Raw genomic sequence first — 17,085 nt, forward strand, 5'->3', positions numbered from 1 at the left:
ATAACGCATCTAAGACATACTGTAAAATTATATGCCTCCAGCTCTGTGGTAACAGTTTGGTGAAAAAACTCCATCCATCCATCCATCCATCCATCCATCCATCCATCCATCCATCCATCTATCTAATCTGATGTTTATTTAATCTGTTACTTGCCAGGTGCATCTCTTAAACGTGTAAAATTTCACACACTTGTCTAAGCAAAGGTCAAGGAGCTAAAACAAGAAAAGGACAAAAAAGAGAGGTAGTGCTGATGTGAAGAACAGATGAAGAAGAAGATGAACGGCATTGACAAAGCATTCCTTGGTCAGAGGAAGAAGATTTAAGAAGACTTATGAAAATTTTTGAAAGAAAAAGAGAGAGTGTAAGGCTGGATATGAGGATAAAAAGAGATGGAGCGAGTGATGTTCTAATCATACGTTTAGAGCAAAATTCTTGAAAAGCAAACCCCCCATCTTTTTCCAAACACAAACAAGAAAACACCATACACTGAATCCCATTGCATGAAACACCACAGTGCACAACATGAAAACAATGGAAATTAAATGTCAATGTCAATTAAACAAATGTGTAGACTTATTTGAAGGCATACTAGACACTTTATTTAGCATTAACAGAGTACCGCGGTATCAAAAATGCATGTGAAAATGCCACAGTGATGAAGGTCAGATTTTTAACTCGTTTCCCTGAAAGAAAAACAGGTAGCACATTGTCTTAAATTGTGAATATTTGACAAGTTCTATGGTATTTGTTTGAATTCTGTAAATAAAGCACAGGTATTCAATTCCTTTCTTGTTCGCAAAGGTCCACATAAACAAATAACATTATTTAATGTTAAATTATTAGCTTATAGGTACAAATAATTTAGTCACTATGAGACACTTTTAAGAAATCATGGACTCTGAAGTGATTTACAAAATAAAGAAACCACTTTCCCATCATCAATAAACAATTGAAACAAACTTTGGCATTGTGTGCATTTGATTGGAAAAATACATAGAATGTGGCTCTGCTACATGTTTAAGAACACAAAAAATATGTCATTGAACTACAGGATTTTATTTCCATTGGTCTGAAAGACTACTTGAACATAGTGTATACCAATTCATAATCAATGAACATTACTTTCAGATATTGGGACTACAGCACAGTTCTATTTGTCTTCGCACAGTGTTGGGTATAAATAAAAAAAGGGTTACAATTAACCTCACTCTGGTAATTACATACTTTTCTTATTAGATTCACTGTAGCTACTGAAAAATATAAACAACTGAACAATAAGCCCAGAGCTTTTCATTGTTCCGAAAGACAGCACAAAAGATTCTATACACTTTCTTTCCTATGCTTCACCACACAATAAATAAGAAAAAAAAGGAAAGAAAAACCTTCAGAAGAACCTCAGTGAGATTTTTATCCAAAACTACTTTTTGGTTCATTACAAAAATCGCACTCAAGCACCAGAATTTGTTTCCAGTGTCTACAGAGAACTTTCTAAATATACATGAGGTGAAAGCAGAAAAAAAATTATATAATAAGGGATAGGTCAGGGTCTTTAATAAAGAATAAACAGCCAGATGGTCTGAGCAAGACACATGAGTAATGTTCTGCGAAAGCCTGTAACAAATTTTACAGGGAAGGTAATGGAAAAATGTCCATTCCTGGAAACAATGTTCCTTTGCAAAATAACAAATATTAGACATTTATTTTTCACATATGCATCATGGATTTTGATGCATGGCATCCCTGGTTCAAACATGACCTTTACCTTCACTTTAGTAGTTACAGATATAAAAAGTGAAAGGCTCTTAAAATCGAAACGTTTAGCCAGATATCTTGTTGCACAATTGTATAAGGTTTGTCTTTCGATTGAGAGATTGCTGGGTTATATCTTGTGTATGTTTTCCTGATCTCAGTCAATTTGATTTGGTTGAAGGTCAAACAATTAAAAGCCTTATATGTGAGCAATTTCTAAAGCCCATAGGCACAAAAAGCAGTAGGTTTGTAATGTAGCAGTGGTGAAATGATTAGTCAGATGGTTTGGGCTGTTGGACATCCTAGGTTTAAATCTTACCTTTATTTGTTTATTTATAAGGTTGTTAAGCTATTTGTTGTTAAGCAGCTCTGCAGTGGGCTTGTATTTAGCATTATGGGTTCTTATGTAGGGGATCCCTGGTTCAAACTTCATGCTGGTCTGGCAGTGGTTAGAGTGCTGGGTGTTATGTAGACTATCCCTGGTTCAATTCATATATAAAGTTGTACATTTGTAAAGACAGATCCCAATAAGCAATCAGTGGTCTAGTAGGTAGCATAATAGGTTCTAATGTGTATGGTTCCTGGTTCACAGCTTGCCTTTATTTTTGCATAGTTCCTTATACTTGAGCCATTCTTAAGACAAAAGCCCAGTAGGCAAGGGTTGTGCTAGTTATGCAGTGGTCTAGTGGTTAGCATTATGAATTATCATGTAGGAGATTCCTAGTTCAAATCTTGCCTTTAGTTTTCCCTAAGTCCAGTAACCATGGGAATCGCCATCGTTGTAGTGGTGCAATGGTTAGCTTTATGGATTGTGTGTAGGAGATCCATGGTTAAACTCTTTAATTGTATAGGTTTGATAAGTAATTTGTTAAGGCCCATAAGCATGTGGTATGTGGTAGGCAAGGCCTGTATGTGGACTAGTGGTTAGTATTGTGAATTATTTTGTATGTGATCCCAAGATTGAATTGTGCGGTTAATATTCCTTAATATGAGATATGTTTCAAGTCCATGTTCTGGACTTCAATTACAAACCCTTTTCTGCTGTGGAATAGTGGTGAGTGTCGTGTAGGCTGTCCCTGGTTTAAATCTTACCTTGGTTGTAATTTTGTTAAGCCATTTGTTAAGACAGAAGACCAGTAAACAAGGGCAAAGCCAATCCTTCAGTGGTCTAGTGGTTTGATAATGAGTTTTTAGTTGGGTTTCCCTGGTTCAGACCTTGCTTCTAGATTTTGCGCTTCATGAGCCTTTTAATTATGACTAAAGCACAATAAGCAACTTCTACTCTAGTTCTGCATTAGTGTAGTGGTTAGCAGCTTGGTTTTGTATGTTGGGGATCACTGGTTAAAATCTACCCTTTGCTTGAAGTGTATTAATCCATTTTGTGAGCTATTGTTTATGACAAAGGTCCAATAACCAACTGACGTCTGTAGTGGTCTAGTGGGTAACATCATAGGTTCAAATATAAGTAATCCCTGGTTTAAATCTTACCTCTAGTTTTCTTTATGTATTGTAACGGCTAATGTTATGGGTTCTGGTCTAGGTTTTTCCTGGTTTTAACAGATCAGTTCTTTTAAAATATTTGTTAAGACAGAAACGCTGTAAGCAAGAGCAAAGATAATCCTGCAGGTGTTTAGTGGATTGCATAATGGGTCATTTTTTAAGACAAAAGCCACGAAGCAAGAGCTTAGCAAATCCCTGCAGTGGTCTAGTGGTTAGCTTTACAGATTTTTATGTAGAGGATCTGTGAATGAATACTCACCTTTAGTTATAAATTTGTTGTCATTTGTTAAGACAGAAGCCCAATAAGCAGGCGCTAGTTTAGGTCTGCAGAGGCCTAGTGGTTAACATCATGACCTGTTAATGTAGGCGATTCCTGGATCAAAGCTTACCTTTATTTTCCCTTATACCTGTATGTGAGCCATTTTTCAAGACAAAAGCAAGTGCAAATCATGCAGTAGTGTAGTGGTTAGTCTAATAGGATCTGCTGTAGAAAATGTATGGTTTAAATCTTCCTTTTAGTCCATTTTTAAGACAAGAGCCCAAAAAGCAAGCCCCTACATGGTTCTGCATTGGTTTAGTGATTAGTATCATGGGGTAGTATTATTTATTAGTGTATTAGTATAGTGTATAGTATTATTATGTGGTTCATATCTAACTTTTAGTTTTCCTTAATACGTGAGCCATTTTTAAAAACATAAGTCCAATAAGCAAGCAGTTTACTGGCTCTCCAGTGGTGTAGTGGTAAGCATCATGGTTTCCTGATGTAGGAGAGCCCTGTTTCAAAACTTACCTTATATTGAAGTTCTTTTAAGCCATTTCTTAAAACAGAAGCCCAATAAGCATTGGGCTAAAGGTTTGGTTTCTGATGTAGGGTATCCCTGCTGTAAATCCTAACTTAGATTTCTTTAATACTTGAGAAGCCAAATAATCAAGCAGTTGGTTGGTTCTGCAGTGGTCTAGTGTTTAGCATCATAGTCTCTTATGTGGAAGTTTTCTTGTTCAAACCTTACCTCTAGCTTTTCTTGTATGTGAGAATTTTTTTTTAAGACTAAATTACAATAAGCAAAGAATGTAGTTCTGCAGTGGTTCAAGTCCCCACCTGGTTCTGCGTTGGTCTAGTGGTTAGCATTATAGGTTCTTATGTTGGGGTTCCCTGTTTCAAACCTTGCTTTTAGTTTTCTTTCTATGTGAGCCTTTTTTTTAGACCAAAGTCCAATAAGCAGGGGTTGTCTGAGTTCTGCAGTGATTCAGTGGTTAGCATCATGGATTCTGATGTAGACTATCGCTGTTTGAAAATTTACCTCTAGTTTTCCTACATTTGTGAGCCATTTTTCAAGACAAAAGCCTAATAATCAAGAACTTGTCTGGTTCTGCAGTGGTCTAGTGGTTAGCATCATGGGTTTTAATGCAGGTGGGCCATGGTTCAACTCTTGCCTTTAGTTCTCCTTAATATGTGAGCCTTTTTGTAAAAGACAGAAGCCCAATAAGCAAGCCCTTTGCTGGTAGGCTAGAAGTTCGTCCCATGGTTTCTGATGTAAAATATCCCTGATTGGACTCTTACCTCTTGCTTTTGTTGTTCTGCAGTGGTATAATGGTTAGCATCCGGGTTTCTTATGTAAGGGATTTGTGGTTCAAATCTACCCTTTAGTTGTAAAAGATTAATCCATTTTGTTATGACAAAAGTCCAATAAGCAAGGACTTAGCCAGTTCTCTAGTTGCATAGTGGTTAGTTTAATGGTTTCTAATGTAGGGGATCCCTGTTTCAAACCATTCCTTTAGTTGCATTTTTGTTAACAGATTTGTTAAGACAAAAGCCCAAAAAGCAATGGCTGTACAAGACCTGCAGTGGTCTAGTGGTTAGCATCCTGGGTTCTTATGTGTGGGATCCCAGGTTCAAATCATACTTTCAGTTGCATTTTTTGCACTGCAGGCATGCAGTTGTCTAGTGGTTAGCATCATGGCTTTAAAGTAAGGTAATCCCTGGTTGGAATCGAACCACTAGTTCTTATTCCTTATGCATGAGACATTTTTTCAGTCGAAAGGTATCTCATACCTGGTCAAAATCTTGCCTTTACTTTTTTGTTTGTTAAGCCATTTGAGACAAAGATACCAGTATACAAGACCAAAACTCGTTCTAGTGTGGTGTAGTGGTTAGCTTCATGGCCCTTGCTGACTGACATCTCAGGTTCAAATCTAACCGCAACCTTTCTTTTAATTCCTTTGTAATTACAGAAAGAAAAGATAGAAAGCTCTTTAAAACAACATACAGATTGAACAAGAGATCCTGTGGCTCAATTGGATGAGCTTTGCCTCTGGATTGAGAGGTTACTGGTTCAAACCCCAGGCAGGTCTCCAATATATGACTGAAGGTTCTGGATATAGTTGCGTGAAAGGTTCAGGATTCCCAATCAGAGCATGGTGGCTGGTATTGAAGGATGGTGTCGGAGGGTGTAAACCAGACTGGGGGGAGGCAATATCCGGGCGTCTGCCCCCCAAAAATCTGTGGAAACATGTACAGGGGGTTATGCATCAAAAACAAAAAGGTTCCACCGCACTCACTTTTCTTAACACCTCCACCGAACATGGGGACAAGCCAGCTTTGAACCAGCAACCTCAGAGTTTAGAGGCAAGGCTTTTAGCACAAAGCCACCAAGTCCCACACTTTGCAACAAGTCTCGTAGGACTTTTGTCTTTTAAAATGATGCGAACAAAACCAAAATAAAAATTTTAAAAGCACCCCCTAGTGAACTAACACATGAACCAGCTTTTTCATTGTATAACTATTGTCAATTAAAGTCCACAGCAACAGGTGTGCTAAGCTGACTGCTGTGATGGATCACAACCTTTAACTTCTTCCACACAGCACTGAATATCAACACACTTCTACAAAGACTATGCATGCGTGCACACATGTACACACACAAGTTAAATCGTGGTGTCAAGCTCTTACCACAAAGCCACCAATGTTCCACACCAACACATCAGTGTCATAAGACAGCATATATTGTTCACACTGGATTTTCAAAATTTTTTAACTTAACCCTTTCTACACAGGCTGCAATGAGTTTTATCAGTACAGAAACAATTGGACTCAAAACATGCTTAATATCAGCACCAACAAGACTGACCCAGTTTGAGATCTGATAATTGTACAAACAAAGTTTGCATCAGCCCAAAGTGTTGTAACATATTTAACAATAATACAAATAGATTTGAAGGCATGAATAAAGAAATAGAAACCATGCAAAAACTATATAACTATATAAGCCTCTGTCTCAAGAGTTCTCTTTGATTTGAATAAAAAACAGTCCTGTCAAATATGAAGCTGCACTCTACTGTTAATGTCCAGAACATGTTAGGCATGTTTCTTTGCAAAGAAATTGGAAAAAAAAAAAAACATTAATTCATCAACAGAACAGCTAATTTCATTTTTTCTACAGTGGCCAGCAAAGCACTGAACAGAATTAACAAGTTTGAATTGGCAAGCTTGACAAGTTTGATAAAGAATGTCATATTCTAAGACAAGACCTTAGAATACTATAAAAAAAAGTCCTTACAATTACAAGTTCTTATTACAAAGAAAAAGAGCTGAACACTTGACAGAAAATATAAATACAGTTCAAGGAAGCAGTCGATCAGAGTTCATTTTGTAAATGATTGGAAATGAGAATATGTAATCAACTACAGTCCAATCCATTGGTGTATGAAAGTTAATGTCACTGTGCAGTTTGGACTCCGGCAAGACTCGCTATGGCAGCATAACTAAAAGGGAGAACCAGAAGGTAACACAGACATGAGGGATCTCTGGGATAAAAGACGACCCACCACAACACCGTCAACAAACCCGAGTGAACGTGTGAATGTGAGGGGACGACAGCATACAAATATACCACTTCACCAAACACTCTATATCCATGCTCCCTCCAGATCTGAGCCTTTACCTAAGAAAAACCTACTGATAAAAGGCTTGACTAAATAAATAAGTTTTCAACCTCGACTTGAACACTGAGACTGTGTCCGAGTCCCGAACACTGGTTGGAAGGCTGTTCCATAACTGTGTTGCTTTATAAGAGAAAGATCTGCCCCTTGCTGTAGTCTTCATTATTTGAGGAACCAACAGATAGCCAGCACCTTTTGATCTAAGTAGGCGTGGAGGATCATACTGGTACAGAAGTTTACTCAGATACTGCGGTGCGAGACCATTAAGTGCTTTATACGTCAATAGTAATATTTTATAATCAATGCGAGATTTGATTGGGAGCCAGTGTAGACTGATTAAAACATGGGTGATGTGGTCATATTTCCTAGATCTAGTGAAGACTCTTGCTGCTGCATTCTGAACTAACTGAAGCTTATTTATGCACTTACCTGAACACCCAGACAGTAAAGCGTTACAGTAGTCTAATCTAGAAGTAACAAAAGCATGAACTAGTTTTTCTGCATCCTGTAACGACATCATATTTCTAATTTTAGCAATATTTCTAAGGTGAAAGAAGGCGATCCTGGTAATATTATTCACGGACTCACCTCAGTCCTATAAACTTTCCCTTTCACTCTCACAGATACTCTTCTATCACACATTACTCCTGCTATCACTCTTCTCCACCCACTCCACCCTGCCTGCACTCTTTTCTTCACTTCTCTAACACACTATTACTTTGCACTGTTGACCTCACGTACCTAAACTCCTCCACCTTCTCCACCTCTTCTCCCTGCAACTGCACCACTCCACTGCTCTCTCTCTCATTCACACACATGTACTCTGTCTTAGTCCTACTGACTTTCATTCCCCTTTTCTACAGCGTGTACCTCCACCCCTCCAGGCTCTTCTCAAACTGCTTCCTACTTTTGCCACGAATCACAATATCATCTGCAAACATTATAGTCCACTGAGACTCCTGTCTGACCTCGTCCGTCAACCTGTCCATCACCACTGCAAACATGAAAGGGAGTGGACTCGATTCAAAGCTGATCGTTTATGCAGTCCAACCTCCACCTTGAACTTCACTGCTGTCACACTGTCCTCATACATGTCCTGCACCACCCTCACATACTTCTCTGACACACCTGACTTCCTCATACAGTACCACAACTCCTCTCTCAGCAACCTGTCGTACGCTTTCTCTAAATCCACCAACACACAATGCAACTCCTTCTGACCCTCTCTATTGTTCTCCATTAACATTCTCAAAGCAAATATGCCTCTGTGGTGCTCTTCCTTGGCATGAAACCATACTGTTGCTCACAGATGGTCACCTCTTCTCTCAGCCTGGCTTCCACTACTCTTTCCCATAACTTCATGATGTGACTGATCAACTCTATTCCCTTGGAGTTACTGCAGGTCAAGTCAAGTCAAGTTTATTTCTATAGCACTTTTCACAACAGACATTGTCTCAAAGCAGCTTTACAGAAATCAACAGTCAAGGTGAATGGTGTGCATTTATCCCTGATGAGCAAGCCATGGCGACTGTGGCAAGGAAAAACTTCCTTAGATGTAATGAGGAAGAAACCTTGAGAGGAACCAGACTCAAAAGGGGAACCCATCCGCAGGTCTGCACATCTCCCTTATTCTTAAAGATCGGTACAGTGAAACCCCGTTGTACCTATTGTACGAGCAAAAGGAGATACGAGCAAACTCGCTCGCAAAATTTTACCCTGTTTCACGAGCAAATTTAGAAGGCTCAAGCAAACCCACGCTGCCGGTTCCCCCTTTTCGGCGGAGGGTCGCATCAGTCGCTTAGTTAATGACGCTTAGTTCAAGTGATCGGAGGGTGCATTTAAGGAGGAGAGCGTGTGTGTGTGTGCGAGAGACGTGCTGCATGGGGCACTAAGTAGATCGACACAAAAAAACAACAAATAAAAGTGACTCCCATATTCATACGCTCTCCCACAGTAACTTTTTGTAGTTTTATATTTTTATTTCACTAGAAATCTTGAAAAATGTCTCCCAAGAAAACCAGTGATGGTGCTGTGAAAACAATAGTAAATAGAATGACCATGGAAACCGAGGAGGTTACGAGCGTGGTGTGCGTCTTACACTCGCAATCAACCACTACCACATGAGTAAGTGTTAAATTATGTTTATATTATGGTAATTTGCGGTGTATTTGTTTTTAAAAATAGGCTACAAATACTTTTTAAGTGCAGAAATAATCGATCGAATGACATCTCGGAACGGATTAAATCACTTTTACATTCATTCCTATGGGGAAAATTAGTTCGAACATACGAGCAAATGGACACACGAGCAATTTTCAAGAACGAATTATGCTCGTACAACGGGGTTCCACTGTACCAGCACACTCCTTCTCCATTCCTCAGGCATCCTTTCACCTTCAAAAATCTTTTAGAACAAACTGGGTAAAAACTCCACTGCCATCTCTCCTGAACATCTCCATGCTTCTACCAGTATGTCATCTGGTCCAACTCGACTTCCCACTCTTCATCCTCTTAATCGATGCTCTCACATCCTACTTTCTAATCCTATCGACTTCCTGATTCACCATCTCCACACCATCCAACTTTCTCTCTCTCTCATTTTCCTCATTCATCAGCTGCTCAAAATGCTCAAAACACTCTCCTCACTAGTCAACACATTTCCATCTCTATCCTTAATTGCTCTTACTTGTAACACATCGCTCCCAGCTCGGTCCCTCTGCCTGGCCAACCGGTATAAATCCTTTTCTCCTTCCTTAGTGTCCAACTTTTCATACAGCTTCTCATATGCCTTTTCCTTGGCTTTTGCCATCCCAATTCAGTTTTGCCAACCTCTATCTCCTTATGCTTTCCTGCACTTCCATATTCCACCTCTTCTCTGAACCTCACACTACAGTCTTACTCCTTCAGTTTCCACCATCTTTTTCTTCTTCCAGTCTCCTCCTCTTTTTCTTCACCTCCAAAACCAGACCACCATCCAATGCTGTCTAGCTACACTGTCCCCCGCCAACACCTTAGGGTCTCCAATCTCCTTCAGGTTGCATCTCCTACATATAACATAGTCCACCTGTGTGCAACTTCCTCCACTCTTATATGTCACTCTATGCTCCTCCTTCTTCTTAAAATAAGTTTTCACCACTGCCATTTCCACCAAAATCTATGACTATCTGCCCTTCCACATTCCTCTCCCTCCTCATCACCTCTGTTTCCTTCACCTACATGCCCATTAAAGTCTGTTTTAATCACCAATTGTTCATTCCTAGGTACACCTTCTACCACTTTATCTAACTCACTCCAGAATTGTTCCTTCTGCTCCATCTCACAACCCACTTGTGGAGCATAAGCACTGATGACATTTATCATCACCCCTTCAACTTCCAGCTTTACATTCATCACCATATCAGAAACTATCTTCACTTCCACCACTGTACTCTTTATAGAATTACCCCTACACCATTTCTCTTTCCATCCACCCCATAACAGAACAGTTTAAACCCACTTCTAATGTTTCTGGCCTTACTCCCATTTCACCTGGTCTCCTGAACACACATCATGTCTACCTTTCTCCTCTCCATCATATCAGCAACCTCTCTTCCTTTACCAGTCATATTACCAACATTTAAAGTGCCCACCCTAACCTCCACTCTCCTACACTTCTTCTTTCCCTGCTGTCTCTGTAGACGTCTTCCCCCTCTCCTTCTCCTCTTTTGGCCAACAGTAGCCCAATTTCCACCGGTACGCTGTTGACTAACAACACCTGTAGCGGTCATTAATAACCCGGGCTTGACCGATCTGGTATGAAATTCTGATTCATGATCCGCATATTTGATATGAAACATGTTTTACGCTGGATGCCCTTCATAACGCAACCCTCCCTATTTATCCGGGCTTGGGACCAGCACTAAGAGCTAACATTAAAAAAATAAACAACCAAATTCTGATTCACCTGACAGACACAGCCTCAGAAACCTGCCACCACTTTGCCTTTATACACCGAGCAGAACACCTCCAGAAATTAGCCCTTAATAGGGTTTTTTACAGGGTCTCAAATTTAAAATACACATTTTTGCCTTAAAAAGGACTCTTTTAGGTCTTAAATAATTTTAAACAGGTATTCATTTTTTTTTTTTATGTCCATCTGTCTGATGCTCATTAAAATGCTCCCATAGCACTTTAGAATTTTTTTGTTGTTGTTTTCTTGGTATTTTATTTCTTTCTTTCACTAGTTCAAATACAATTCATTGTATTATGACTTCAAATAAGACCAATATGCAACAGCTAATCAGCTTTCTGTTATTAGAGCGAATCTCTCTTAAAATGTACAACAGGCATAAAATGGATTTATAGGAAAGTGCAGGTTAAGTGATACTTGGCTTAAAAAATGTTATTTAGGGGTTAGTTAAGGCTATTTGCTAACAATGTATCACTCTGATTTTCTCATAGAATTTGCAGATTTCATCAGAAATCTTTAAACAAAGAATTAATTGTTGGTGACTTTAATATTCATTTTGATAATTCAATTCAATTAATTTTTATTTGTATAGCGTTTTTAACAATGAACATTGTCTCAAAGCAGCTTTACACAGATAATGTGGTGATTAAAAGTGAATATGTTCTTTATAAGTAAATGTGTCCCTGATAAGCAAGCTGGTGGCGATTGTGGTAAGGAAAAACTCCCCAAGATGGCATAAGGAAGAAACCTTTAGAGGAACCAGATTCAAGAAGGAACCCATCCTCATCTGGATTGCACTGAATGTCCATTAATAGCAGATATACAATGTTGCAGGGTACAGTGATAATGATCAGAGGCTAAAAGTAGTCCTGAGTCAGTGTAGGAGACTGTTGACATTAACTACAGTCCAATCCATTTTCAAAGCGCCCCTTCTTACTCCAGAATTTCAGGGAACCACCCAAGGCGTTGATGAGAAACCGTCCCGAGCTGCACAGAGTGGTACAGGAAGACTCCTTACCAACAGCAGTTGTGTCCATTCTAGATTTAGTATGATTTATTCAAAATGTTATAGGACCCACTCATCGTGGTGGGCACACTCTTTATTTAATATTAACAGTTGGATTTGATATAAAATAATATAGTCATAGTTCCACAGTCTAAAGCTATTTCAAATCATTACCTTATATCTCTTTTAAAATCTGCCTTAGTCATTGAATTAGTACCTTGCCTCGTTACTGTGTTAAGCGCACATTCATATAAACTACTGCAGCGAGTTTTATCGATAATCTTCCAGAGTTGTCGACATTAATTTGATCTCCGTCTGACCCCGCAGTGCTCGACTGGGCTACTGAATGCCTAGAATCAACGTTACATCACACTCTAGATAATGTAGCTCCCCTTAAAACTGAAATGATCAGGAAGAAAAAATTAGCACCATGTTATAAAGATCATCCTTAAAACAGATCACTCGTAAATTCGAACGTAAATGGCGTCAAACTAAATTGACAATATTTTAAATAGCATGGAAAGAGAGCCTCCTAAATTATAGGAAATCTCTTAGTGCTGCCAGATCAGTATATTTCTACACCCTCATAGAAAATAACAAGCATAATCCTAGATATTTTTTTTTTCAGCACGGTAGCAAAATTAACAGGAAATAAAAGCAATGCACTAACATGCATACCATCAATAGGTATTAATGATTTCATGAACTTTTTAAAAACATCAGGCAAGAAATCCAGACGGTTAATATAAATCCAAATTATTTTACAAGTAACCCTGTAGACAGCAGTGTAATTATAGCAGACAATCAATTACAAAGCTTTACTCCTATTCATGAGAATGACAATTTAATTAATTTCCTTATCAAAATCATCAACCTGCATTCTCAATCCCTTGCCTACAAGTTTTCTCAAACAGATAATTCCAGAGGTAATTGAGCCTGTTTTAAAAATAATAAAATCCTTCAAACTGGCAGTTAGCAAACCCCTAATTAAGAAACCTGACCTTGACCCATGTCCGCTGTCCAACTACAGACCAATATCAAATCTCCCCTTTATATCCAAAATTTTAGAAAAGGTTGTAGCACAGCATTTATGCTCACATCTGCTTATGAATAACATTTTTGAAATGTATCAGTCAGAATTTAGGCCTCATAATAGCACAGAGATGGCACTAGTTAATAGGACTGTGGTGAGACCTGCTATATTGTATGGTTTAGAGACAGTGGCTTTGACTAAAAGACAGGAGGTGGAGCTGGAGGTAGCAGAGCTGAAGATGCTGAGATTTTTATTGGGAGTGATGAGGAAGGACAGGATTAGAAAATAGTTTATTCAAGGGACAGCGCATGTAGGACGTTTTGGAGACAAGGTGAGGGAGGAGTGATTAAGATAGTCTGGACATGTGCAGAGGAGGGACATGGGATATTTTAGTAGAAGAATGCTGAGGATGGAGCCACCTGAAAGGAGGAAAAGAGGAAGGCCAAAAAGGAGGTACATGGATGTGTTACCTTCTGGTTCTCCCTTTTAGTTATGCTGCCATAGCGAGTCTTGCCGGAGTCCAAACTGCACAGTGACATTAACTTTCGTACACCAATAGTTACACTTAATAATCCATATCCTTCTCTTCCCGTCACCCTCTCTCTCTCTCTCTCTCTCTCTTTCGGTCGAGTTAAACATGCTCCTGAGGCTCCAGTGACCAGTGTTCCTGCCCTCTCCTCCTTGGATCTTCACACTTCTGTGCAGCTCGGACGGTCTCTTAATTCCGGAGTAGAACGGGTGCTTTGAGGACGGATTGGACTGTAGTTGGTGTCGGCGGTCTGCTGCACTGACTCGGGAGTGCAGTTTGCTTCTGATCATCATCACTGTACCCCACAACATTGTATATCTGCTTCAAATGGACATTTGGTGTAACCCAGATGAGGATGGGTTCCCTCTTGAGTCTGGTTCCTCTCAAGGTTTCTTCCTTATGCCATCTCGGGGAGTTTTTCCTTGCCACAGTTGCTCATCAGGGACAAACATACTTACAAAGAACATATTTATGTTTAATCACCACATTATCTGTGTAAAGCTGCTTTGAGACAATGTTCATTGTTAAAAGCGCTATACAAATAAAAATGAATTGAATTGAATTGAATTGAATGTGGTGAAGGAAGGCATGCAGGTAGTCGGTTTGAAAGAAGCAGATGTAGAAGACAGAGTAGTATGGAGACGGATGATCTGCTGTGGCGACCCCTAATGGGAGCAGCCAAAACAAGAAGATGATCATACTATTCTCCTTGCTAGACTAGAAAATGCTGTTAGAATAAAGGGAGCATCTCTCTTCTGGCTTTGGTCTTGTTTGACTGATCGCTATCAGTTTGTTGATGTACAGTGAATGGTGGGTTCGTCACATTCTCTGAGGTAAAGTTTGGTGTTCCGCAAGGATCTGTTTTAGGCCCACTGCTTTTCTCTTTATATATGCTGCCTCTGGGTAAAATTATACATAAACATGGTATTCGCTTACATTGCTATAGTGATGTTTGTTTTAGCAAATTCAGATGAGAGAGATCAGCTAAAAATGTTGAGGAGTGTGTAAAGGACATTAAACAGTGGATGCTCGATAACTTTCTTCTGCTCAACTTGTATAAGACAGAGGTACTTTTGCTAGGATCACATGCAGATAGAAGTAAACTTTTACTCAGATTACTTGGCAGCAGTCAAAGACCTTGGTGTGATTATTGACTAGTCTTTCCTTTGAAACTCAACATCATATGAATATGTGAATAACAACATCAGGATAGCATTCTTTCACCTTAGAAATATTGCTAAAATTAGAAATATGATGTCATTTCAGGATGCAGAAAAACTAGTTCATGCTTTTTGTTACATCTAGATTAGACTCCTGAGGCACCACATTGACCACTGTTCCTGTCCCTTTTCTCTCCTCGGATCACAGTCTGGCTATGGAGACAGATTATTGTGCGCAGAACTGGAGACTCTACTTCCTCGCTCATTAGCAAATACACAATCATCAAAGACACACATTTTTTACTTATAATGCAAAGTCTATGCGAATTACTTCAGACTGAAAATCTAGACAAACTCTCATATCTTCTGGAAGAGAAGGCAGGCTGTGTTTCACTATCAGCTCAGTACAAGCCCTCCTATCACTCTCATTTACCTTCTCCATGTCTTCCATGTTCATTCTTTTTTTGTCTTATTTGCTTGCAATGTTTTCTTTTTTGTTTAGGTTTCTTATGAATGTTTCAGATTTTTCTTTGCACTGGCAACCTTGTGTTAACATCAAAGTCATGCACAGCAATTCAAATGTTGAATGCACACATTCCTACATAGACACAAAAACAATCTAGGTGTAAAGAAAATGCTGTGTGTTTATGAAGTGTGTGATTGTACGAGGTGGTTTCAAAACTGGCCTCCGCTCACAATAAAATACTTTATTCATCTATGTTTACACACCGTCACCTTCAAAATAGACCCTTCGCACAGCAATAAAGCGCTACCAGCATTCCTGCCACTTCTGGAATATGTACTAAAAGTCTTCTTTTCAAAGCACATCTAGTACTTCTGCGATTCGCACTGGATCTCCACAATGGCGGCAAAATGGCTACCTTTGAACTTCCTCGGGAAGAGGGCGAATTCCACAGGAGCCAAATCTGGTACGGTGGGTGCAAGTGTAAAGTGACATCATGTGGCTTGTTCTCCGACAATCATCATGAACAAGTTAATAAATGTTTTAGACATTTTCAGGGGTTAAGCTTGTTGAAGTTCTTCCTGATCTCTCGTCGTATTCCAGTAATGTTCATCCGCTGAAGACTCTTTGATTGTTTTGTTGCAGCATTACCAAATGTCATGTCAAACGTCTCTTTGGCTTTAGTTTTACTCAGAATTTCACGTTTGTCCTTTGTCCTAACTTGCTGTCTATAATGAAATCGCAAACGTGGTAACACACGTGGTCAGAACAGCAACAGTTAGTCTTGTAAATGTTTGATACCACCTTGTGTGTGTGTGTTTGACCTCCGTCTGTATAGAGTAAAACCAAAGCCACTTTATTATCGAGAGTCCAACAAGCATATTTGGGTTATCAGGAAATGTATATTGTGTGTGTGTGTGTGTGTGTGTGTGTGTGTGTGTGTGTGTGTGTGTGTGTGGTGTTTTTGTGTGTGGTGGTGGAAGGAGGTGGTGCTATTTCAGTGCTGTGGAGGAAGAGACACTGCTAATCAAGAGCCTGTCAAAGAGAAGAGGAACGCACACACACACACATACACACACCTCCAACATAGAGAAGGAGACAAGCTCAGTTATGTATGCATAATAACATAAATAGAACAGAAACATAAACACACACACACACACACACAGACACACACACACAGATAAGCCACTATGTCCAGTTGGACACAATTTTCTGCCAAACACAAAGAGGTCAAAGGTCGAGAGCTTTAAATACACAGTCCACACCCAGAATTGTCATATATCTTAAGCAACACCTTTGTCCTGATCTGTGTCATGGTGGATCATATTTTTTTTTTTTTGGATAGTGTACTCTTTCATTTCAGTGCACTGGCTTATAGTTTAACTCTACACTCAGGTTTATTTCAATATTTTTTCTGACTTTCACTTGAAAACTACACCTGGTTACTGTACATACGCTATATGGACAAAAGCATTGGGACACCTGACATTGCCTGCCATATGTGGTTCTTCTCCAAACTGTTTCTTTGAACAATTGTTAACAACGTCTTTAAATGTGGTATAATAAAATGTTCTACGCATGGCACGGCACCTGTGCACAAAGCCAGCTCCATTAAGATATGGTTTACATTGATTTAAGAAATTGATGAGTGGCCTGCTATAGAGCTCAGATCTCAAACCTACTGAACACCTTTGGGGTGAATTGTGTATGAATCTAGTGGAGCATCATCTCCGAAGAGTGTAGGACATTATAA

At 39.2% G+C, this 17,085-nt stretch overlaps 1 long non-coding RNA gene across 1 annotated transcript in view; it reads right to left on the reverse strand.

Moving 5' to 3' along the window:
• Positions 1-5,430: 5,430 nt before the first annotated feature.
• Positions 5,431-17,085, reverse strand: part of LOC124381581 — a 102,718-nt gene continuing 91,063 nt past the window's right edge. The window contains exon 3 of the long non-coding RNA XR_006924879.1: positions 5,431-5,750. This is a non-coding gene — a long non-coding RNA (uncharacterized LOC124381581). The remainder of the gene's footprint in view (positions 5,751-17,085) is intronic.

The sequence above is a fragment of the Silurus meridionalis genome, chromosome 28, assembly GCF_014805685.1.
Source record: "Silurus meridionalis isolate SWU-2019-XX chromosome 28, ASM1480568v1, whole genome shotgun sequence".
NCBI lineage: Eukaryota > Metazoa > Chordata > Actinopteri > Siluriformes > Siluridae > Silurus > Silurus meridionalis.